The sequence below is a fragment of the Eschscholzia californica genome, unplaced genomic scaffold (genome assembly GCF_041429995.1).
Source record: "Eschscholzia californica isolate CP2 unplaced genomic scaffold, dmEscCali1.0.p SCAF_5, whole genome shotgun sequence".
NCBI classification, from domain to species: Eukaryota; Viridiplantae; Streptophyta; class Magnoliopsida; order Ranunculales; family Papaveraceae; genus Eschscholzia; species Eschscholzia californica.
The window spans coordinates 25,371,625-25,395,287 of NW_028238472.1; the positions used below are offsets into that span (position 1 = coordinate 25,371,625).

Genomic DNA, 23,663 nt, shown 5'->3' on the forward strand with positions numbered 1-23,663 from the left:
ATGGAAAGGAAGGACCTATCTCTAAAATAGGGGGTTTATTCTAAATAACTAATAAGTTGTTATATAGTCAAAAGGCGAAGGTGACCGGGGGTTTAAGGAGAAGTCCTTGCGAAACTATTCAGGCTTAAAATGAGGAAGACATCCCTGGTAGCTAAGGCAACGACCAGGGGCACGGGAGGAGTCCCGGCGAAAACTAGTCGAGCTCAAGCCGACGAAACCAGCTCTGATAGCGAAAGCCACGACCAGAGGTCTAAGGAGAAGTCCTAGTTAAACTAGTCGAGCTCAAGCCGACGAAACCAGCTCTGATAGCGAAAGCCACGACCAGAGGTCTAAGGAGAAGTCCTAGTTTAACTAGTCGAGCTCAAGCCGACGAAACCAACTCTAATAGTGAAAGCCACGACCAGAGTCTAAGGAGAAGTCCTAGTTAAACTAGTCGAGCTCAAGCCGACGAAACCAGCTCTGATAGCGAAAGCCACGACCAGAGGTCTAAGGAGAAGTCCTAGTTTAACTAGTCAAGCTCAAGCCGACGAAACCAACTCTAATAGTGAAAGCCACGACCAGAGTCTAAGGAGAAGTCCTAGCTAAACTAGTTGTGCTCAAGCCAACGAAACCAGCACTGATAGCTCACCCTACGACCAGAGGTCTAAGGAGAAGTCCTAGCTAAACTAGTTGTGCTCAAGCCAACGAAACCAACCCTGGTAGCGAAAGCAACGACCAGGGGTCTAAGGAGAAGTCCTAGCTAAACTAGTTGTGCTTAGGCCAACGAAGCCAACCCTGGTAGCGCAAGCTACAACCAGGGGTAGAACCCAGGTTCATAAAATATTCAAAACTTTTATACAGGGCTAACTCGGGTTCTATTTTGCAGAGGGAATTAGTAAGCCTAGGTCATGATAGAACAGGTCTAACTTTTCCTTGTTATGCAGGAGCGATCATTCGGAGCATGCGTAGTAAGCTAGGGAACTTGCATTAGTAAGCTGAGGATTACACTAACCCGCTAACACCTTTTGCATTACTAGAATTATTATGCAGGAAACAAGGTTCAAAGGAAACGGTATCTGGTTCATCACGAAAGCATGTCAATCAGGAAGTGTTTTCTTTCTCGTTTAGATTACTTCCTAATTTTCTTACGATTATTTATTTTTCTCTCAGACACGATAACTTAAGGACTTGCCCCGTAAACAATTCTTATTGACATAACTTTTAGTCTCATAGTTAGTCATATAGGCTATCGCCTCTCCTCTACGCAGACCAAACTACATTTGAATGTTACCACTTAGCTCCCACATTGTTTCTTAACATTATATATCTTTTTTTCTAGCCTATTAACATCTTTATAATTTGCTATTTTGGAAGAGTTTAACATTACTGTGATCAACATTAATTCAGAGTGTTGTGTATTTGCAGGAAAATTCTCAACATCAATCAACCCCGGCAAATACAGCTACGGTAAAGAAAACCTCATCCACACAAATGGGAAAGAAGACTTCTCAAACATTTGGCACAAGTAGCCAGCTGAAGAGAAAATCAACCACTACTGGTAGCGAAGGAAATCTCAGAAGATAATACATACAGCTCGGCTCAGATCAACACTAGAATGCGGAGCTCTGGGAAATCATAAAGAAGACCGAGCTTCACGGAATAACTCTGGCCTAGGTAAACCCTTTTGTCTTCAGGTCTTCACTGTTTAAGAAACACGAGAATTAATTCTACTCCTCAGTCTCAATACTTTCGACTAAGGAGTGGCGGGACTCATGATGATGCATAAAAATGTCACGACGTTGACTAACGTCTGAAGAGTCAAGATCAGACCAGAAGTCCAACGGGTCAACCCGGCTTAAGGCAGCAGAACCAATGAATCATTGACGATCCGCTACATTCCCCTAACTGGGAGGTCGGCTAGAGAAAACCAACTCTGTAACGCCCTCGGTATGACCAGATCAGCTCTGTGGTCTCTAAAAGAATTAGGGGGTCCGCACAGGTTCGACCAGTGTCTTACGCCCAGAACTGGGGAGGCAGCAGCGCCAAACAACCTACCGACTTAATCCTGAAATATCTTTAAAGATCCTAGTCGGTTACAAATCTGGAAGTGTTTAAGCAAGCTTGGACTTCAAGAGTCTTAAGGGAGGAAACATTTCCTTTAAGAACTATCACCTCGGCAGGATATCTATGAAATATCCTTGAACTTGGGATATTTCTATTTATCCTAGATACAGGATAACTACGAAGGGAAACCCTAATTCGGCCTATAAAAGGGTCTCATATCACTTTCTTCAAGGTAAGTTGAACAAGTCTAACTGACTCCACCTCCAAAGGGATCATTCAATACTCATTCTTTTACTGCAAAGAGCACCCTGACTAGCTTGAGCGTCGGAGCCGTTTTCTTTCTTTTTGCCCCCAGATTTCTAAGAGAAGGAGTGGGAATCGAAGGAATATCGATCATCAAGACGAAATATTCGATCATAACGGAGGCTGTCATGCATCAACTCCCTTTTCATGCTGATTTAACTGAAAGCCAAAAATCGACATCAGCAAAAGCGTCACATGTCTCATCATTGATTACTTATATTAAATACTATCAACTTCACATATATTGTAATTGTAACACTAACTTTTCATCATTAGAACGATGCCGTGTAGGGGAAAATGTACATTTCTTAATGCATTGGGATCCGTTGTCAGTGACAATTTCTTTGGGTACTCCGAACCTGCAAATTATATGCTTCCACACAAAACTCATAACCTCTTTGTCTTTCATTTGGTGGAAGGCCTCGGCTTCGATCCACTTGAAAAATAGTCGGTCATGGCCAACATGTACACACGTTGGCCTGGGGCAGTGGGAAGTTTCCCCATTATGTCATGCCCCATTTGATGAAAGACAAAGGTGATAGTATGGAATTTAATTTTTCTGGGGGTAGGTGAGAAGTTTGGGCGAACCTTTGGCATTTGTCACATCGTTTGGCATGATCAACTGAATCAGCCCTCATGGTCGGCCAGTAGTAGCCGATAGTCAGAGCCCTATTGGCTAGGCTACGACCACCAAAGTGGTTGCCGCATTCTTCCTCGTGTAATTCTTTTAAGACATACTTACCTTCTTCAGGAGTGATGCATTTGAGGTAAGGGTCTGAATACGACCTCCTGAGTAATTGACCGTCGAGTATACAAAATCTCGCAGCTTCGCTTTCAGTATTCTCGCTTCATTTTTGTCCGAGGGAAGCTCGTCGTTAGTCAGGTACTTTATGACAGGGGTCATCCAGGTGTCAGTTGTATCTGTAGTTGCTACTTCTGGTTGTGGATTCTTCCAGACGGCTGGCCACTGAAGCAAGACCAAGGGTATGTTCCGAGCTACATTTGTCTGGATGGACGAGCCAAGATTCGCCAAAGCATCCGCATGTCCGTTTTCAGCTCTGGGTACCTGTTCATACTTAACCTCGTGGAAATATTTTTGCATTTCCCTGACACGTTCCAAGTATGTTGTCATCCTAGCATCTTTGGCTTGGTACATACCTTGAAGTTGGTTGACCACCAACTGAGAGTCAAACCTTACATCAAGATTCTGTATTTTCAATTCTTTAGCCAAGGTCCGACCTGCAATTAAAGCTTCGTATTATGCTTCATTATTAGTTGCTTTAAATTCGCACCTGATTGCTTGTTGGACTATGTCCCCCTGTGGGGAGGTCAGGATGACACCCAGGCCAGCTCCGTTCATGTTGCTTGACCCATCCACGGACAAGGTCCACTTTTGAGGGTCAGGTTCGGTGAGGCAGAGTAGCTCTTTCTAGGCCTGCACTAGAGAGTCAAGAGTAAAATCGGCAATGAAATTAGCTAATACTTGGGATTTGATCGTCGTCCTTGGTTGGTATGTGATGTCGTGCTCGCTGAGTTCGACAACCCATTTAGTCAAGCGTCCACACATGTCTGGCTTGTGCAAGACATTCTTCATCGGGAAAGCTGTGACGACCACAATAGAATGGCATTGGAAATACGGTCTCAACTTTCTAGCGGCTGTCACCAGAGCTAATGCCTGATTTTCTAGTTGACTGTACCGAGTCTCGACATCGAGTAAAGACTTGTTGACATAGTAAACTGGGAGTTGCTTACCGTCCTCTTCTCTTACCAAGACAACACTGACATCTGTTTCAGATACTGCTAAATAAATGTAAAGGTGCTCACCTGATGTAGGTTTTGAAAGCAATGGAGGCGAAGTGAGGTACTGTTTTAGTTGTTGAAGTGCGGCCTCGCAAGCTGGTGTCCAATTGAAGTCCTTAAGTTTCTTTAGAGTAGCAAAGAATAGGTGACATTTCTAGGATGACTGAGAGATGAACCGGCTCAGGGCCGCTACTCTTCCCGCCAACTTTTGCACGTCTTTCACACACTTGGGAGAAGGGATGTTTACTACTGACTGTATCTGGTCCGGATTTGGCTGGATCCCTCTGTATGTGACTACATACCCTAGGAACTTCCCTGAAGATACACCAAATGAACATTTGTTTGGATTTAATTTCATGTTGTACCTTTTTAGGACCTCAAAGGCCTGCTGCAAGTGGTTGATGTGTTGTGCAGCTTCCAAGGATTTGACCAGCATATCATCTATATATACCTCCATTGTGTTGCCGAGCATATTAGCGAACATTTTGTTGACTAATCTTTGGTAAGTAGCTCCTGCATTCTTTAGTCCGAATGGCATAACTTTATAACGGAAGATGCCTCTCTCTGTTATGAAAGAGGTCTTTTCTTGATCTTCGGGGTGCATAAGGATTTGATTGTACCCCGAAAAGGCATCCATGAAGCTGAGAAGCTCATGGCCAGCAGTTGCATCTACTAGCATGTCTATGTGGAGTAAAGGGAACGAGTCTTTTGGGCATGCCTTGTTCAGATCAGTGAAGTCGATGCACACCCTCCATTTCCCATTTTTCTTCTTTACGACCACCACATTGGGTAACCAGTCAGGGTAGTGGACTTCCCTGACAGACCCTATGTCTAGTAGCTTTTCTACTTCTTCGTTGATTACCTTATTACGTTCAGGTGCAAACCTTCGCCTCTTTTGCCGAACAGGCGGGTGGTCGGGGTCGACTCGCAGTCTGTGCGTTGTAATGGACTGGTTTATGCCTGTCATGTCGGCGTGTGACCAAGCAAAACAGTCGTGTTATTTTTTTTATGGTCAGAGTAGTCTGGATGGATTTGTACTTCATCCAGCTCCTCTATGCTAGGTTGGTCAGGGTCAGCACTGTGTGGTTGCTTGGTCTGTAATTGCTATAAAGGGGTCTTAGGAGATTTCATTGGATTTCTATAACAATTACGGGAGGCCCCTTGGTCTCCCTTAATCTCTCTAACTCCCTAGGGTGTAGGGAACCGTACTACCTGATGGAATGTTGAAGGCACTGCTCTCATTGCGTGGATCCACGACGCCTAGGATCATGTTGTAGGCCTACGGAGAGTCCATCACCACGAATGTGGTCGGCAAGTTGAGTCCTCCCGCATAGACAGGTAGAGATACTTCCCCCAAGGTCTGCTTCTGTTCACCACTTCTCGCGGACAAGTCCCCACGGGACAGGAACTCGGCTACAAAGGCAGCAAAACTGAAATTGCAGATTGGCCATATAACTTTGAACTACTCTCTAAGTTGCCGCACTACGTCAACTTAGAGAGTGGGGGACAAATTGTATGGGCCAAAATATGTCACCAGGAGCGCCCAAAGAAAACCATGATTTATGGGCCTAGGCGGTGACCAAAGCCATGAATTAACGACTAATGGGCCAGACCTATTTATCTTCGGACACCCCGAAGCAACGCCAAAGTGTAGAAACACTTCCAGCTCCGAAGGAAGAGGTCCGCCCTCGCCTCCTCACCAGGCTGAAATATGTGAACCACTTCCAGCTCTGGATAAAGAGGTCAGTCCTCATCTCCTCATCGAACCTGCCACCTTGTATCCCTTGGAGAGACATTACCGTCATTCATGACGACAATATCCCGGATATGTCCTTTCAGAGGTTACGAAGTCCGTATTAATGGTGACAACTCATGCGTTACAACCATTAAGGATGACAACTACCATCAGACAACGGTCGACCCAAGACAATATAAAATAACAGAACCAAAAATGATGCAGATCATCGAATTGGGGACAGAAACACTCGATCATTTGGTTATCGCCGAACGTACTCATATTCCACTGATATCACTATCAAACACTCTAATATCATCGAATTATGGGCTAATACACTAGATCATCTGATCCTGAGGGAATACACTGACTACTTGTTTAGCATCATCTGGTGATTACGGAATACAACTCACAAAAGCATCATCCAATTCCCATCTAAAGCGGCGGATCATCTGATTCCGGGCAAACACATCGAGTACAGATTCAATACCAACATCCAATTTCTCTCTCATACAGAGCAAGCATCTGAGCAACCATCGAGCTTCCTTCCTCTCACCTAAATACAATTACAATCTGACATCCGGGTGCAGGACCTTTCCAAGTGCAGGACCCCTGTCAAGTGCGGGACCCTTCCAAAAACAAGGTTTTCTCAAGGGTCGACCTACGTTTCTCTCTCCTGGACGACCTGACATCCAAGTAAGGTCGACCTACGTTTCTCTCTCCTGGACGACCTGACAACCAAGGAAGGCAGGCTACTTTATCTCTCCTGGAGGTCAGGCTTTCATTATCTCTCCTGGACGACCTACATCCAGGTGCAGGACCCTTCCAAGTGCAGGACCCCTGTCAAGTGCGGGACCCTTCCAAAAACAAGGTTTTCTCAAGGGTCGACCTACGTTTCTCTCTCCTGGACGACCTGACATCCAAGTAAGGTCGACCTACGTTTCTCTCTCCTGGATGACTTGACAACCAAGGAAGGCAGGCTACTTTATCTCTCCTGGAGGTCAGGCAGGCTACTTTATCTCTCCTAGAGGTCAGGCTTTCATTATCTTTCCCACGTGAATAATTTACAAGGTCAGGTCCTTAAAGTTTCCCAATTAATTATGATACACACCCCTGGACAAGGCAAACCCACTCCAGGGCTGCTTCATTTAAAGACGGACCTCATAGGCCGTTATTCTCTCTCCAATTAAGTCAGTCATCCGTAGAGAGCGAGCTCCGGCCACTCTACGAGTCGTGCCTAGGCTCCGACCATTATCCATCCAACGGTAATATTCCAGGGCTAATATCCACGTACACTTTACTTCTCTTGCAAGCTTACTGACTTGACCGTCGGAGCCCCCTTAGGCCGGCACCATCCCGGTGTCCCCTAAGACCTCACGGTCACGTGTGTTATTGTCTCTTTTGTCACAGGTTAAGCCCAAAGATGTCGCCGGTGCTCGCAAAAATTATTAACAGGTGGAGGTTCGACATCCGGTCAACGGCCCGGTCCAGCTGACTTCTTGACCCGTGATTTCCTACCCTCACAACGGTCGTTGGGAGAAAAGGTGATAGAGTCGGGTGTATGTCTACCTAAATCTCTGACCGTCTAGTGAAATAAAGCGCTTACACCCCTTAGTCGTATGGTGAGAGAAATGATCAGTCGCCTTCTTTGAGCAGATGTTAGTCGACTGCCAATGGTTTGGATGATCGATGCGAGAGAGAAAATAGGTGGTTAGCTGATTACAAGTGAACTTAGATGACTGTTGTTGTTATCCGTAGTTGGATGCCTTAGTCGATTACCAGCTAACCCTTATATATAGAGTTTTGTGGTCAACTGTCCGTTTTGGTCAACCGTCACCTGGCGGTGAGCTGTTGTCTTGAATATGGTAACGCACGAAGTTATTACCATGGATGGGGATATCGTAACTCCCATCCAACGGATATATTGGGGATATTGTCATTTTGAATGACGATAACGCCTCCCCAACAGGTACACGAAGAGAAGTCAGCTGAAGAGGAGAGGACGAACCTCTTCTATCCAGAGCTGGATGTACTTCCGTATTTTGGTCTGAGGGAGTGGGGACAGACCTCTTTATCCAGAGCTGAATGCACTTCCGTACTTTGGCCTGCTGGTGAGGACGGACCTCTTTATCCAGAGCTAGACGTACTCTCGCACCTTAACGTTGCTTCAGAATGCCTTAAGATAAATGGGTCGGGTCCATTGGTCATTAATTCATGGGCTTGGTCACCGTGTAAGCCCATTAATCATGGATTTCTGGGGGCATTCCTGGTGACGTATTTTGGTCCATACAAATTTTTTTTGAAAAAAACCCGTAACCTATTCGCCCGAGCCCGTTAGAGCCCGATCGGGTTCTCGGGCAAAACCGGGCCGCGGGCACACAATAATGCATATGTGTCCGACCCGAACCGCCCGATAGTCCGATCGGACACAACACTATAGAACCCGATCGCCCGAACCCGCACACATAAAATTTGGGCCCGACCGAACCCGCCCGACTCCCGGAAGGGTTGCTCATTCGCAGGAATCTCTCTTCCTTTCTTACTACGAGTGTGTTGTTTTTGTTTCCTGCCCTAATTTAACATATATTGCCATCCTAGTAGAGTCTTTGGAGTGTAGCAAAGTGGTACAAATGTAAAAATGAGGCGAAAATATTGTTATGGGAAGAAGATCAGGTTCACCAGTATCGACAAATCATCATCCGACTAACTATTATCAATTGTCATTGAGGGAGGAGGAAGTGGGTAAAGGTGGTGGTTTGTCCATTGATGAAGATCGACGATTTAGTAGTTCTTCATGAATAGTGTGGCACCACGATTCGTCCATTGATGAAGATCGACGGTTCCTTGTTCTTCTTCTCTCTCTCTTGATGATTGTATGATGAGATTTTGTTGACTAAAAGTCTAAAACAGGACTACAGGAGGACTGGTGGTGTGTGTCTTTAGACAACATACGAACGAACTTATAAAAGCACCCTATTACACAGTATTTTACTTGCACCTCTTTTAACACTCAAAATATGACCGTTATAACTCGTCTTCTCCTATACGCACCAAGGCGAGGGTTCAGTCCAAAGTTGCGATGATTCTTGCTCGATTCCTCGTCTTCTCCATTGATTTCGTCCAGAAGCTCGTCTTCTTGAATTCAGGTCGGTGTAAGTGGTTCATCATCTCAAAGACTTCATTTCGCCTCTTTCTTTCCCTTCAAGATCTCCATATCGGGTAAGGGCTTTTGCTATAATGACTTCAATCTTCAGAAAAAACCCTAATACTCTTCTCCACCTTCGAAATCTATATCCAAGTATTTCTCTTACTAATCATGCTTCAATATCAGAACATATTGATTCTTTTATAACCCTAGAAAACCCTTGGGCTTTACCACCTACAAGGTCTAATTATATTTTGAGTTTTAGGGTTTTAATTCGGTTGTTTTCGACACAGTCCAGTAGTAAATTTCCTGAGTATGAGATGCCATCTGTAACATGGGGTGTTGTTCAAGGCAGAAAAGAGAAACTTGTTTCTCGTGTTATAATTTGTGATTATTTGAAAGGTTTAGGAATTATATCAGATGAATTAGAACATCTTGAGTTGCCATCAAGAATTGATGTAATGAAAGAAAGGGTTGAATTTCTGCAAAAAATAGGGTTAACTATTGATGATATTAATGAGTATCCATTGATTTTAGGTTGTAGTGTTAGGAAGAATATAATTCCTGTTTTGGGTTATTTAGAGAAGATTGGAATTCAAAGATCAAAACTTGGAGTGTTTCTGAAGAATTACCCTCAAGTTCTTCATGCTAGTGTTGTTGTTTAGCTTGTTCCTGTGGTGAGATTTCTTAGAGGTCTTGATGTTGAGAAACATGATATTGGGTATGTATTGATGAAGTACCCTGAGATTTTAGGGTTTAAGCTTGAAGGTACAATGAGTACTTCTGTTGCTTATTTGACAACGATACAAATTCCGAAAATCAAAGACTTACTCCTTTCTATAACGTTGATAAGACTACTCCTTTCTCCTCTCCCATCCGCTTGGTAGTGAGTGGTTCATCGTCTCAAAGACTTCATTTCGCCTCTTACCCTCCCCGTTTCTTGCAATCTTGAGAGGATTACTCCTTTCTCCTCCCTCATCCGCTTCGCATACTTCAGTTGAGTCTTTGATTTCCAGTCTCGTTTAAACCTATCTCATAATGTAAATAACCAAGAACACGTATAGTGACCAATAGAAAGGAGCTTTTAAATTGTTCACTTCGTAGAGATAAGGCAAACTTTAAGAATGACCTAATTTCAGAGACGATCTTTTTCTGTGTAATCTTACTTACTAATATTGTGATATGTGATTGTAATTTGAATTCTTTTTGATTGTTAGGTGGAGTTATGTACACCAAGGGATAGGTCAGTTCTCACTGTTGAAGAGACTGTGATTGTCCTCATTTTAGTTAGTTACTTTAATGGTGTGAATTATACTAATTGATTTTGTGATTTACCTGCAGATTGGGTTCTTGGACTGTCATTAGCAAAACCAGGTTTTTAATGCTCAATTGTTATATATAACTGTAGATTGTAGTGCCTTCTTCGTGGTGGTTCATGTACAGCGGAATATTTGTATGTATAAGCTTACCTAATCTAGTGAACTTTGAGAATTTTCTTGGGTTACTCCCAGAAATCTGCATCTGGTTTTATCTTAGTTTAATTTTTCTACAATAAAGATGGTCTTCTGTAGTATATATTTATTCGTAGGGGTGTTACTTCCTAAATCCGAATTACTTTCCTCTAGAGGCGGTTCAGGTACTATTTCTCCAACTCGACATCATTTACTTTCCTCTAGAGGCGGTTTTCCTAATTTATAAGTTCTTCTTCGTAGGGGTGTTACTTCCTAAATCCGAATTACTTATTCAAACACTTCTTTCAGTATCTGTAGTATTGAAAATCTGGTTCTGTTCTTCTATCACGCCCTTTGGGAGAAATAGTACCTGAAAATTCTTTTATTCTCTTGCATTCTCTAGCTAGCATAGATTGAGAAATTTGCTTTACGTTTTTTTCTAACATGTTGCCTTGACCCGTTTCTAATTGTTGGCATTTTATGGCAAATCATGTTTATGCAGAGAGCTACTGTGTCTTCTTCGAAAGGGAATCTGTCTCAAGTTTCAATTCACTAAGGGGTCTTTTGGCCCAAGTTTTATTTGATTATAAAGCATTCGGTGTTGTTTAGGTTTCTTTATTTACATGTTTTGGACTTCGTTCATCTTGGTAGGTTGTTTTATAGGGCTTTGATACATGTGGAGTCTTGGTTCTTTGAAGGGGTTTTCTATTTCAAGCTGAACCTTCGTATTCTAGGGAGTCATTTCCAGCATTCATCTTGATCCTTCATATTTTAGGAGTAGAAACTGCTCCGAAACATGACTCAGCCTATCAGGAGGGAGTTTTCTATATAAGTTGGTTGTTGAAATTTGTTAATTCGTCTTTGTTTATGCTTACTCAAGGTGAATGTAAACAATTTTCACTTCATTTTGGATTTGCATTACAGTGGTTGCTGATGTCCATACTCCATACTCCATACTAACCTTAAGCTAGAAAGAGAAACATTTGGAGCTCCTGTGACCTCCTATTTATGGGTTCTGCCGATCTCGTTGAGTTATGTTCTCATTTCTTAGAGAGTTTGTATGTTTTCGGTAAATTTTAGTCTTAGATTGGAAACCTTAAACCCTTGAATTTTTTCTTTTGTGCCGTATAGCTATTTTTAGTGCTATTTTCAGTGTTTTCCTTCTACTTTCAGGGCACGCAATTTGGACAACCACAATCAATATTTGGCTCATGTCTTGAGGGGAAAAGAACATCTGGATATCTCTTCTTGATTTGCTGTTCGTATGTGTCCTGTAATTGTGTATGTTGAGTTATGTTATTGGTTGGCGAAGATAAGGCTCGATGGCTTTCTTAAGTTTTTGTCTCCGCTTCGAAGTTACATGCTGCCTAGTGAACCTTTTTTTGTGGATTTTTGATGTGATGAGTATTTGCAGGATTGTATCCATTTTTAGCGGGATAATGACTTGCGCCAGGTTCTTTAACCTTGTCTCTATCTTGGTTTCATTTTCTGTCAAATACAATAATGTTTAATCTTATTTAATTTTTCTCAAGAATCTGGAATGTTCGATATTCAGATTCCCATGTATACTTGTGGAGCAATATCATCAAAAATATTGAACCTTCTGTGGAGCAGGGCCATGTAAATTTCTTTTGTCCAGTCAGTTTGCAATCGTAATTGTTCCGACATGTGTATTTAGGTTACCTGATTGATTGCACCTTGTTTCTAAGTTTTATGCTAATTAAAGGTCTAGTTTTATTGGATTGGTGTATCGTGATTGTGTCAGTATTTGGAGGCTTGTTGCTTATCCAGTTTTAGCGGGAGTTCGTGCTCAGGTCCTTACTCTTGTTTCCTTTTAATTTTCTGCCTTCTGGATGTGTCAGGCGATATGTTTTCTGGGGAATGAAGATCTCAATGGAGATGTTAACTAGATCGACATTGACCATTTAAGCTCGGTACAGTAATACAACTTACTGATGGAGTTCGGATATAGTCAACTTGATCTTATTTTGGTGGTGTGTCGTCTGTTGGATGCTCCTCATCTAAGATATACCTTGGTGCTATTGATACTGTACTTTTCAAATCCTTTATAGTGCTTCGTATTTGTGTGTATCATAAGGTACTCACATGCTGGATATTCTGATTTGTTACTCTTGTCATTGACTGCTTCAAATCCTGAGTCAAAAAACTGTTTTGGATGAATGTTTATTTCGAAAGAGTTTTAACATAAATTTTTTGTTTCAGATGTGGTGTACTGTACAGATTGTCTTAGTATAATATGAGGCTGGATTTTCGTTCTTGGTCGGTTGGTTGCTTCTGCAGTTCTGATATTTATGCAATTTTGAAACTTCAATTGTCATTCGAATCAACTATACATTGAATTCAACTGCACACTGAATTGAGTTTGTTTTCTGCTTTTGCAGATCTGTTTCGTTTTTTTTAGCTGGCATTTTCGTTATGGGACAGCTAGTATTGTTCTGTACACCGAATTGAGTTTGTGTTCTTACAATTGTGTATTGAGGTTACCTTATGGGTTGCACTCTGTTTCTAAGTTGTATGCTGATTAATGGTCTAGTTTTAGTGGATGTGTAAATGGTGATGTTATCAGTATTTGCAGTCCTGTTCCTTTTCCAGTTTTAGCGGCAGCTCGTAATTCTTGCCTGGATTCTATACCCTAGTTTCCTTGTTTATTTTTCTGCCTTCCAAAGGTACTGCAGAATTTGTTTTTTTTTTTTCTGGGAAATACGAAGATCATATTATGAAGTTGTGAACTGTATTGATAATTGTCCATTCCATTTCAGCTTGGGTAGAGTAAGACAACTTACTAAAATAATTTGCATTTAGAAATTCCACTTGACGGTGTCGCGCTGTCTGTTGAATGCTCTTAGTCTAAAATACACCCTGGTCATATTTAGCACATTATTTGTGTTTTTTATTCTGTGTTACTACTGGAATATGCAATATAAATTATAAAAAGTTCCTCGATGTTTTTCAGGGAAGTCGGTGTCTATTTGAAAGACTGGGCTTTCTCGTTTTGCTCAAAAAGGGGGTTCTGTAGTCTAGCTTTCCTCTTTCATTTTGTTCTTGCTTTGGATAAGGATGATCTTTTTTAATGAAAAGTTGGTGAAGGTTTATGCATTTTCTCTGCGAGGTATCTTCGTGATGGAATAGCCACTCCTATTCTTCTTGATCCTGTGTTTCTCACGAGGTAAATTGTGCTATTAAGTTTTGTGTCTTGCATGTGAATTTTTAGTGATTTTCTATGCCATCTTGTTCCTTTCCAAGGCTAACAAGTTTGGTCTTCCGGTGTGTTAGGTATTGGTACGAAGGACATCTGCTTGGGATATCGTTCGAGTTTGTCTCTGAACTTTTGTTTTTTCCAGTAGTTGACATGTTTTCCATTTAAAAAGTGTTTTTCTGTCTTTCTTCTTGCTAGAGGAATAACATGCTCCCTATTGTTTGTCTATCCTTCTCAGTAGGGTTTATAACTTTATCTATTTTGATCAATGACATTTTTATCCATGTTATACTTTCAGAATTGTGATATCCATAACCAACTGTTCGTGTTATTCTCATTTCCCCTGGGAAGATAGTACCATTAAATTTCTTTTGATTTGTAGCTTGCCATATTTTAAGATCGTTGATTCCCTTCGCCGTCTTCTTTTTTGTTATTTGTTGGTTTATTTAAGTCCCCAGAGGAGAAATTTTCTTTGAAGAGAGTTTTGTCTACGGAGTTTCATCTTAACTTGCCTCTAAAATTCTTTCCTTCTCGATGACTAAAAAGTTCTATCCTTTTGTTAGAGAAACTAAAACTGAAGCATGAAAAATTCAATTTATTTCTCTGGAATCTTCGATTTCACTTACTCCAAGGAGATTTCATCTGGTTTTCTCGTAGGGGGTTTCCGATTTTTCTTCAACCTCGCAGAATTTTTCTTCTATTGTCCCATGTAAGGTACTTCCTTATTTTTGTTTATGAGACTGTTAGTTATGCATATATATAAGCGGTGAGTTCATTGATTACATTTTCAGGAACCTGCACTTGTGGTGTTCTTCGAGGCCTGGTTTTTTTTTTCTTCAGAAGGTGGTCTTCTTCAATTGAAAGATATAATAAATTTTGTTTTCACCTTTCCAGGGATCTCGATGGTTATGCCTATTGTGCCATAGTCCATTGGTTTTCGAGGAGGATTGTGGACAACTTCATCAAGTTAACCGGGTGAAGGGACTTCTGAACTTGATTTTCAATTGTTTATCCTTGTTAAAGAAGTTATAATTTTGGCCTATTGTGCCATAATTCTGAAGCATGTAAAAACTCATTTGATTTTTTCAGGGATGTTCAAATTGGACTTACTCCAAAGAGAAGTTATTTGGTTGTCATCCAACTGGGGTTGACCTATTTTAAATGGATTTCTTACTTCATCTTTGGTTTTATCATTCTCGATGAGGATGTTCGCTTTTTCGTGTCCTCATGGAACAATGCACTATTCTATATCTTTCACAACTTCTAGTTTCTAACAGATCATGTCTTTGAATCTTGCTTTATCGTTTCATTCCCTTAACATGTGAGGTCCTCCTTAGTTTTACGGTTTTGAGGGTGATTGGTGTTTAAAGGAGGTGTTTATCTGTTTTCTTAAAAGGTATTGTCCCGTCGAGTCCCCTTTGGGTTCTAAAATTCTGTCTGTTTCGATAACTAATGAGTTGTTTATCTTGAAAAGGGGCTTTTCGCCTTTTAACGTGCTTCTTTGATTTTTGTTCTCCGAGGAATTGGTAAAGCACGCGAAGTTAATTTTTTTTGTTTCAGGGGCATGACAATTGGACTTGCTCTGGAGAGTCATCACCTTGTTTTGTGAATTGAGTTTTCTGTTCCTCTCCTTTATTGTTCCATAGAAGTCTTCCTTACTTTTATTTAGGGAAGGTATTAGTTATGCAAATACAGAAATGGTGAATCTGTTTAAACCTTTTCCAGGAAACTGCAATACTCAAGTGTTCTCATGTGTCTTAGCGGTGTTCTTTTAGAGGGTGGGTTCTTTTGATTTCCTGAAAATACCTAATTTGAACTAACTTTCTTTCTTTCAGTTTCTTTTCTTTCTTCACGAAGGTGATCTTGAATTGGAAGACAATATATTTTGGTTCTTCTCGGGGTCTTGTGGCGGAAAAGTCCTATTTTGCCATGTTAACGTTAGGGAGCCATTCAATTTCCAAGTTTTCATTTGAGTTTATTTGTTTGCTAGAAGGATGAGTGTCAACTTTGTCAAGTTAACTCTGTGAAGGAGGTTTTCTGAATACGCTTCTTTTTTTTGTGTCCTTGTTAGAGAAATAATTTAACGCTTGCCAGATCATTTGATGCTTCCGTGGGATTGCAACTTCTACAAACTCCAACTGGACATGATCTATTTTCCATCAAAGGCGGGTTTCCTGATTTATATTACATAAGCTCTTAATGGGCGTGTTAATTCCTATATCCGAATACCTATCTAAACTTTTTCTTGCCCTCTGGGAGAAATTTGCTTTACATCTTTTCAGTCCCTAACATGTTGCCTAGACTTGTTTTTTAATCGTTGGTATTTTATGGTATATCAGGTTTACACAGAAACGTTAATGTCTTCTTCGAGAGGGGAACCTGTCTAAAGTTTCAAATCGATGAAGGGGGTCTTGCGCCGAAGTTTCATGTGGATATAAAATATTCGTTTTTGTTGTTAAGGACTTTAGGTTTCTTTTGTTTACATTTTTTGGACTTTGTTCATCTTTGTCGGTTGTTTTATAGGGTTTTGATACAGGTGGAGGAGTCTTGGTTCATTTCAAGCTGATCCTTCATACTCTAGGGAGTCATTTCTAGCGCTCATCTTGATCCTTCATATTTTAGTAGTAGAAATTGCTCTGAAAAATGACTCAGCCTATCAGGAGGGAATTTTCTATATTAAGTTGGTTGTGGAAATTTGTTAATTCGTCTTTGTTTATGCTTATTTAAGTTGACTGTACAAAATTTTCACTTCGCTTTGGGATTTGCATTACAGTGGTTGCTGCTGTTTATACTAACCCTTAAGCTCGAAAGAGAAACACTTGGAGCTCCTGTGGCTTCCTATTTACGGGTGCTCAATCTCGTTGAGTTTTGTTCTCCTTTCTTAGAGAGTTTGTAACTTTGTATGTTTGCAGAGTGTTGGTTCATGTGGAAGATATCTTTATGCGGGAAAATGTGGAAATGTTTTCCACTTTTTTTTAGGACGTGCTCTGTTGGGTATGGAAGAGCTCACCTGATGGAAAGAGCATCGTACACATTTCTTATTGTACTATCATTAGCTTGTTCCATTGAATTCTTTTTTGTGGCGTGAAGACCATCTTTCTTTTTTTTTGAAAATTATGAAGACCATCTTTCTAGATCTCCTTTTTTAACCAGTGGATTAGGTTTACACTTGGTCTTGCTTTCTTTTTGAAGGGGGTTTTCTACATCAACACGTAAAAGATGCATGAAATTATTTCTCAAGAAATGTTAATGCGGTTGTGCTTGGTATCCAGCAGTCATCTCGATCCTTCATTTTCTAGGACTAGAAATTGCTCTGCAAAATGACTCGGGTCTTTGTGGAGGGTGTTCAAGTTGCTTCTGTGGAAATTTGTTATTTCTTCTTTGTTTGTGCTCATTCAAGTTGAATTTACATAATTTTCATTGTGTATTTTAAGGGAATTGCATTACGGTAGATGTTGCTGATACAACGTATGCTAGAAGAGAAACTTTTGGAGTTCCCATGGCATCCTATTTATGGGTCCTGCTCAATCTCGGTGAGTTTTTGTTCTCATTGCTGTGAGAGTTGTATGTTTCCAGTAGATTTTAGTTTCAGACTCGAAATGTTTTAACTTCAAATCTTTTCTTTTGTGCTGCATATATATTTTCAGCATGAAGCATACAGCTTCCTTCTATTTTCAGGGCATAGAATTTGGACAACCACAATTTATATTTGGCTTGTATCCCAAGAGTAAAAGAACTGTTTGACGTCTCTTCTCAATTCGTTGTTCGTATGTGTCTTGTAATTGTGTGTGGTAAGTTAAGTTATTGGTTCTGAAAGATAAGGCTAGATGACTTTCTTCTTCCCTATTGTTTGTCTGTCCTTCTCTACAGGGGTTTATCACTTTATCTATTTTGATCAATGACATTTTTATCCATGTTATACTTTTAGAATTGTGATATCCATAACCAACTGTTTGTGTTGCTCTCATTTCCCTGGGAAGATAGTACCATTGAATTTCTTTTGGTTTATAGCTTGTCGTATTTTAAGATCGTTGATTCCCTTCGCCATCTTCTTTTTTGTTATTTGTTGGTTTATCGAAGTCCTCAGAGGAGAAATGTTCTTTGAAGAAAGTTTTGTCTACGGAGTTTCATCCTAAATTGCCTCTAAAATTCTTTCCTTCTCGATGACTAAAACGTTCTATCCTTTTGTTGGAGAAACTAAAACTGAAGCATGCAAACTTCAATTGATTTCCCAAGAATCTTCGAATTTGACTTGCTCCAAGGAGATTTCATTTGGTTTTCTTGTAGGGGGTTTCTGATTTTTCATCAACCTCAGCAGAATTTTTCTTCTATTGTTTCATGTGAGTCTACTTCCTTATTTTTGTTTATGAGACTGTTAGTTATGCATATATATAAGGGGTGAGTATATTGATTACATTTTCAGGAACCTGCACTTGTGGTGTTCTTCGAGGCCTGTTTTTTTTTTTTTTTTTTTTTTTTTCTGTGAAGGGGATTTCTGATTGAACTTCTCTCTTTCAGTTTGTTTTTCTTTCTTCACAAGGTGGTCCTCTTCAATTGAAAGATATAATTTATTTTTGTTTCTCCTTTTCAGGGATGTCGATGGTTAGGCCTATTGTGCCATAGTTCATTGGTTTTCGAGGAGGATTATGGACAACTTCGTCAAGTTAACCGGGTGAAGGGACTTCTGAACTTGATTTTCAATTGTTTATCCTTGTTAAAGAAGTTAAGTTATAATTTAGATCTTAAATCCTGTGGGTGTTCTCCTGGGATTTGCAACGAGACAGTGAATCTATTTAATACTTCCTCAGGAACTTGCAATACTCAAAATATATTCTCGTGTTATGGGAATGCTAGTATTTTTCTACCACTTGATTTTGGGAGGTAATGGGTTACGAAGTGTTCTATTTCTTCTTCCGTTAGGGTGTTTCCAGTTGTTTTAAGTAGTCATTTGAGTATATTCGTTGGCTAGGATGGTAGGGATCAGCTTCGAAAGTTAACTGTGTGAAGGGGGCTTTCTTAACTCGCTACTTTTTGGCTGCAACTCCTACTTTTTTCTTTGCATGTTCCCAGGTATCTCCCGTTTATGCGTCTTTGACTTGCTTCACCTGCAAAGACCAGTTGTCCTTGTTTTGCTCATGTCCGCAGGAATATAGTATTGTTAATTTTTGGTTTTTAAGTGCCAATTTTTAGTGAGCTTTCTATACCTTTTTGTCCCTTAACAAGGCCTACATGTTGGTTTTTCGCTGTGTTAGTTGTTGGTACTTGGTACGAAGGAAGACTGTTGTCTTATTTTCTGCTTCCAATTCCGAGTCGGCCTTTATGATTCTGTTCTTTTCGTCAAATGATGAATTTTCCATTTAGAAGATGTTTTCTGTCTTTTGACTTCTTTGTTCTTGCTAGAAGAACAACAATTGAAGCATGTGAAATTCATTATTTTTTCGTTAACTGTGTCAAGGGGGTTCCTGAATGTGCTTCTTTCATTTTTATCCTTGTTAGAGAAGTTACTGTTAACGCATCAAAATTATCTGATGTTCCCAGGGATTTGTGACGTCACAATGAATGTATTGAGTACTTCTGGAGGGACTTGCAGTACTCACATATTCTCTCGTATCCTGGTGGTGATCAATTTGAGGGTTGGGTTCCATTTGGTTTCTGTGAATGAGGTACTTCCCTCTTCGGTTTTGTTTTTTTTCTTCCGGATCTTCTTGAACGTATTTGTTTTTGTCTTTTGCGCATGCATCTTTGTGATGGGAAGGCTGTCTTCTTTGGGCCCAATGTTTGAAAAAGCGACTGAAGCGGACGCATCGAGGCGCGCTTCGCTTCGAGCGTAAGCCAATCGAATCGAGTCGCACGCTTTGGCCACCACTTTCAACTCGTACGCATTCTTAACCCGACGCGTACGAGTCGGGACGGTACGCTTTGAAGCGTACGAGTTGAAAACATTGGTGTGTATTTAGAATTTGGGGTTAAAATAGAACTGTTTTTGCCTTCAAATAATTTCAGTAACCTGTCACATCGAACATATGTTCATCCAGATACTGTTTTCGCCTTGGGTTTTTCTTCACGGATACGTAGGTATCCTCTCTGTATTTGTTTGTGCTAATTGGTATAGCTGCTTGACGTAACTTTAGAACATCATCTTGGTCAGCAGAAGCTTATCCTTTTGTTTGGTGTCTTTTTAATGATCTATAACCACCATATTCTGATTAATGGATTGCTTTTACGGGTATGGTTGCTTTGGCATAACTTTGAAACTTCAGCTCGATCATTTGAAGGTTTATCGTTTTAATCTACCAATATCTGTAACAAACTACAATTTATCGTTGAGATACTTCACTTCAATCAAGGGTTGAACTTTGAGATGGTTTGAATTGATTGTCAACAAGATCTCAGTCTGTTGATTTTCTTTTTCGAGGGAGGGGTTCAGAACCAAAAATGAAAATCTTGACGCGAAGGATTGTAGCTTATGCAACACATTAATTATTTTAGTTCATTATTACATATGTAATATGCAATATTAAAAGTTTCATGATGTTATACAGGAAAGTTGGTGTCTTCGGGAGGAAGATTGGGCTTTCTTCTTTCGTCTAAAGGGGGTTGTCTAGTTTCGTTTAACTGTTTCTTTGGTTTTCATTTTGCTTCTCTGTCCAGGGATGATCTGTTCAAATAAAAAACTTGTAACCTTGTTTCCAGTTCCTTTCTCAGTAATCTTTGTGATGGAATAACTATCCTCTTCCTGTATTTTCATGGGAAAGGCAGTGGCTTCTAAACCTACTTGCGTTCTTTCTTTTTGTGCGCTTTATAGCACTTATAAGTATTTATTTCACTTCATTGTTTGGTAGGAGAAAGGGGTCAGCTATGTGGATGTAACTGGAATGTAGCAGAAGTGGTCTCTCTTAACTTGCTTCTTTAACTTTTATCCTTGTTAGAGCAGATGTGAAATAATAGTTGACACATACAAAATTCATTTGTTTTTTTCCAGGGATGTTTGAATTGGACCTACTCCAACGAGATGTTATTCAGTTTGCTCTGAAGAAGGTTTTCCTACTTTGCATATATTTCATAAAACTCTAACTTATCGTTGATTTATTCTTCTCTATGAGGGTTTACGTATTTATGTCAAATTGTCAATATCATTTAATTTATTTTTAATACTTCGAGGAATGTGCGATATCCATAAATAAGTTGTCTGCTTTTTTCTCCTCCCCAGGGAAAAATCATGGTTTCTATTGTGCGGAAATTAAAGAGACTTGCGATAAATATCATTACCCAACATGTGCAGTCCTCCATTGTGTTGGTTCCGAGGGCGAGTGGATATCGAGTTGAGACGTCTTCTTAGAAAAACATTTCTGCCTGACGATCCATTCGAATTTTCCTCCAATCGTTTTCAAGTACTAATGGGTTTATCTTGGAAAGCACGTGTTCTACTTTTTCACGTGTTGTTGATTTTTATCTATGTTAAAGGATTCGTAATTAGAGCATGCAAAATTCGTTTGATTTTCCCAGGGATCTACAAATTGGACCTACTCCCAGGAGATGTTACTTGGTTCGCTCTGAAGGGGGCTTCCGATTTTGCATTGATCCCACAATGTTCTAACTCTGACGGTTTACGTCTCTATACAAATAACCTCAAATCTGTTTAATACTTTTCCGGCTTGTCCCATACCTGGAGACCGACTATCAATGCTTTTCTCATGCCCCTGGGGAAAACAGTACACTTTTAAATTTTCTTTTCAGTTTTTATTTTAAGAATCTTGCTCTATCTTTTCATTCCCTAACATGTGATGAACTCTTTTTTTTCCTCCCGAAGATTACTGGTGTTATGGGGAGATGTTAATTTGTTTTCTTAGATGAAATTTTCCTGTCTGAGGTCCAAGCCAGTTTGCCTCTGAAGTTCCATTTTTTTTTTGAAAAACTAAGGAGTTGTTCATATTGGAAGGGGTTTTTCTCTTTTTTGATTTTTCAATTTTTACACAAGTTTCGTGTTAATCGTATCTTCTCTGAATTGATGTAAATATTCTTTGTTGTTCTGTTTCTGAGGCATCTTTGTGACGGACGGTACCTGTTTGTGTTAATGGTATCTTCTCTGAATCTGTTCGTCTAGATTATGAAATCTTGGTCATCCGATGGTTATTGTGTAGGTTTGATATCTCTTAAAATGCTTTATAGCGCCAAATTGTGATTATGGTCATTCACAGGTTTAGTTCATTGGGTAGTAATAAGTTTCACAATGTTCTACATGGAACTCCCTGTATGCATCTAATGGTTGTCTTGTTCAGCGTTTTCCTCTCAGCCGTTTTATGCTTCATCACTTTAGGGTATCTTTTCAAATGAAAATAACTTAGGTCCCATTTTATTTTTCAGGGTCTGTGGTGGAATATTTATTCATATTCTACCTGTATTTTCATGGGATGACGGTGGCTTATCGTAAACCTTTCTCTGTTCTTTATCTTTGTGATCGGTTTTTCAGTAGTTCAATTTGTTCTTGCTAGTATTTATTGTTTGGTAGGTGGACTGGATTCAACTACAATGGGGTCTCCCGTAACTTGCTTCTTTAACTTCTATACGAGTAATAATAATTGAAACACGCGAAATTTTTTTGTTTTTTCCAGGGTCTTTGAATTGGACTTACTCCAAGGAGCTGTAATTCGGTTTGCTCTCAAGGGGTTTTCCTGGTTTCATAGATTGCATAAAACCTCCCATATTGTTGATTTATCCTTCTTCATCAAGTTTTACCTATTTAGAGTGGTCAAAATTTCGTTTGGTTTTCCCAGGATCTTCGAATTGTATGTTCGAAGATAAGATAATATAGCCTCTTTCACTTTGCTGCAATAATAGAGATTAAAGTGTTTAAGAAATAAGAACTATAAATGTTTTTACTATATGTGTTGTATAAACTTAAATGATGCTTGTAAGTTCTATTTTTTCTATAGATGCTTACGCCTTGAGAGGCAAAAATATACCGCCTCGCTTTTAGGCGCTTACTCTACCAAATTTTGAAACATTGTTCTCATGTCCATCAGGCAACAATACACTATTAATCTTGCTCTATCTTATGAGTTATGACTCGCTATCATGTGAATTCATACTTTGTGTTTGTTGGTTTGAAGGATGACTGGCGTCTTGAGTCGACTTTAATTATATTTCCTAGAGAGGATTTCCCTGTTGAATTTCTTAGGATTTGCCTCTATGATTTTGTCCTTTATAATCACCAATTAGTTGTTTATCTTGGAAGGGGGTTCCAGTCTTTTAACTTTCTTCTTTGATTTTTTAACCAGGTTGGTGGAGTAATTATTGAAGCATGGAAAGTACATCTGTTTTTTGCACAGGGATGTGAAAACTGGTCTTTCTCTAGGGAGGCATTACCTTGTTTTGTGAATTGAGGGGTTTTTTCATATCTGCTGTTGTTCTAGTCTTCTTCCTTATTGATGGTTTATGAAGGTGTTAGTTATGAAAATATGGAAAAGGTGAAAACCAGTGAATACATTTTCAGGACTCTGCCGGACCATGTTGTAGTGGTGTTCTATTTGAGAACTGGGTTCTTTTGTTTTCTCATGAACTGGTTCTTTTTCATTGACCTCTCTTTCAGTTTCTTCATTAGGTGGTTTACTTGAACTGACAGACATAATATAATTTCGTTCTCTTTGTCAGGGATCTTCGTGATGGAATGGTTAGTCCTGTTGCAAGGAAGATTGTGGTCAACATTGTCAAGTTAACTATGGGAAGGGGGCTTCTGAACTTGCCTCTTTGATTTTTATCCATGTTGGAGAAGTTACCATAACCATTAACGCATGCCATACCATTTCGCGTCTCGAGGGATTTGCAACGAGACACGATCTGATTTCCTCTCAAGGGTGTTGAGGGTGTTATTACCTAATTAACTACCCTGTTATTTTAAGGTGTCAGTGACATTTAAAAATCTGGTTCGTCTTCGTCTTATGCTAGGAGAAACACTATCATTTAACTGTA

The 23,663-nt window shown here is 39.9% G+C and overlaps 3 long non-coding RNA genes across 3 annotated transcripts; all 3 read left to right on the forward strand.

Moving 5' to 3' along the window:
- The first annotated feature begins 8,917 nt into the window (after positions 1-8,917).
- LOC147537965 (uncharacterized) lies at positions 8,918-11,491 on the forward strand. Its single transcript, XR_015225777.1, has 3 exons — positions 8,918-9,100; positions 10,244-10,269; positions 10,368-11,491. It is a non-coding gene; the product is annotated as an uncharacterized LOC147537965 (long non-coding RNA).
- A 169-nt stretch (positions 11,492-11,660) lies between these two features.
- On the forward strand, positions 11,661-12,791 carry LOC147537966 (uncharacterized). The gene is made up of 4 exons (XR_015225778.1): positions 11,661-11,930; positions 12,033-12,097; positions 12,340-12,575; positions 12,701-12,791. It is a non-coding gene; the product is annotated as an uncharacterized LOC147537966 (long non-coding RNA).
- Positions 12,792-12,961: 170 nt separating this feature from the next.
- LOC147537967 (uncharacterized) lies at positions 12,962-14,984 on the forward strand. Its single transcript, XR_015225779.1, has 5 exons — positions 12,962-13,664; positions 13,772-13,810; positions 14,352-14,403; positions 14,589-14,669; positions 14,784-14,984. It is a non-coding gene; the product is annotated as an uncharacterized LOC147537967 (long non-coding RNA).
- Positions 14,985-23,663: the final 8,679 nt, after the last annotated feature.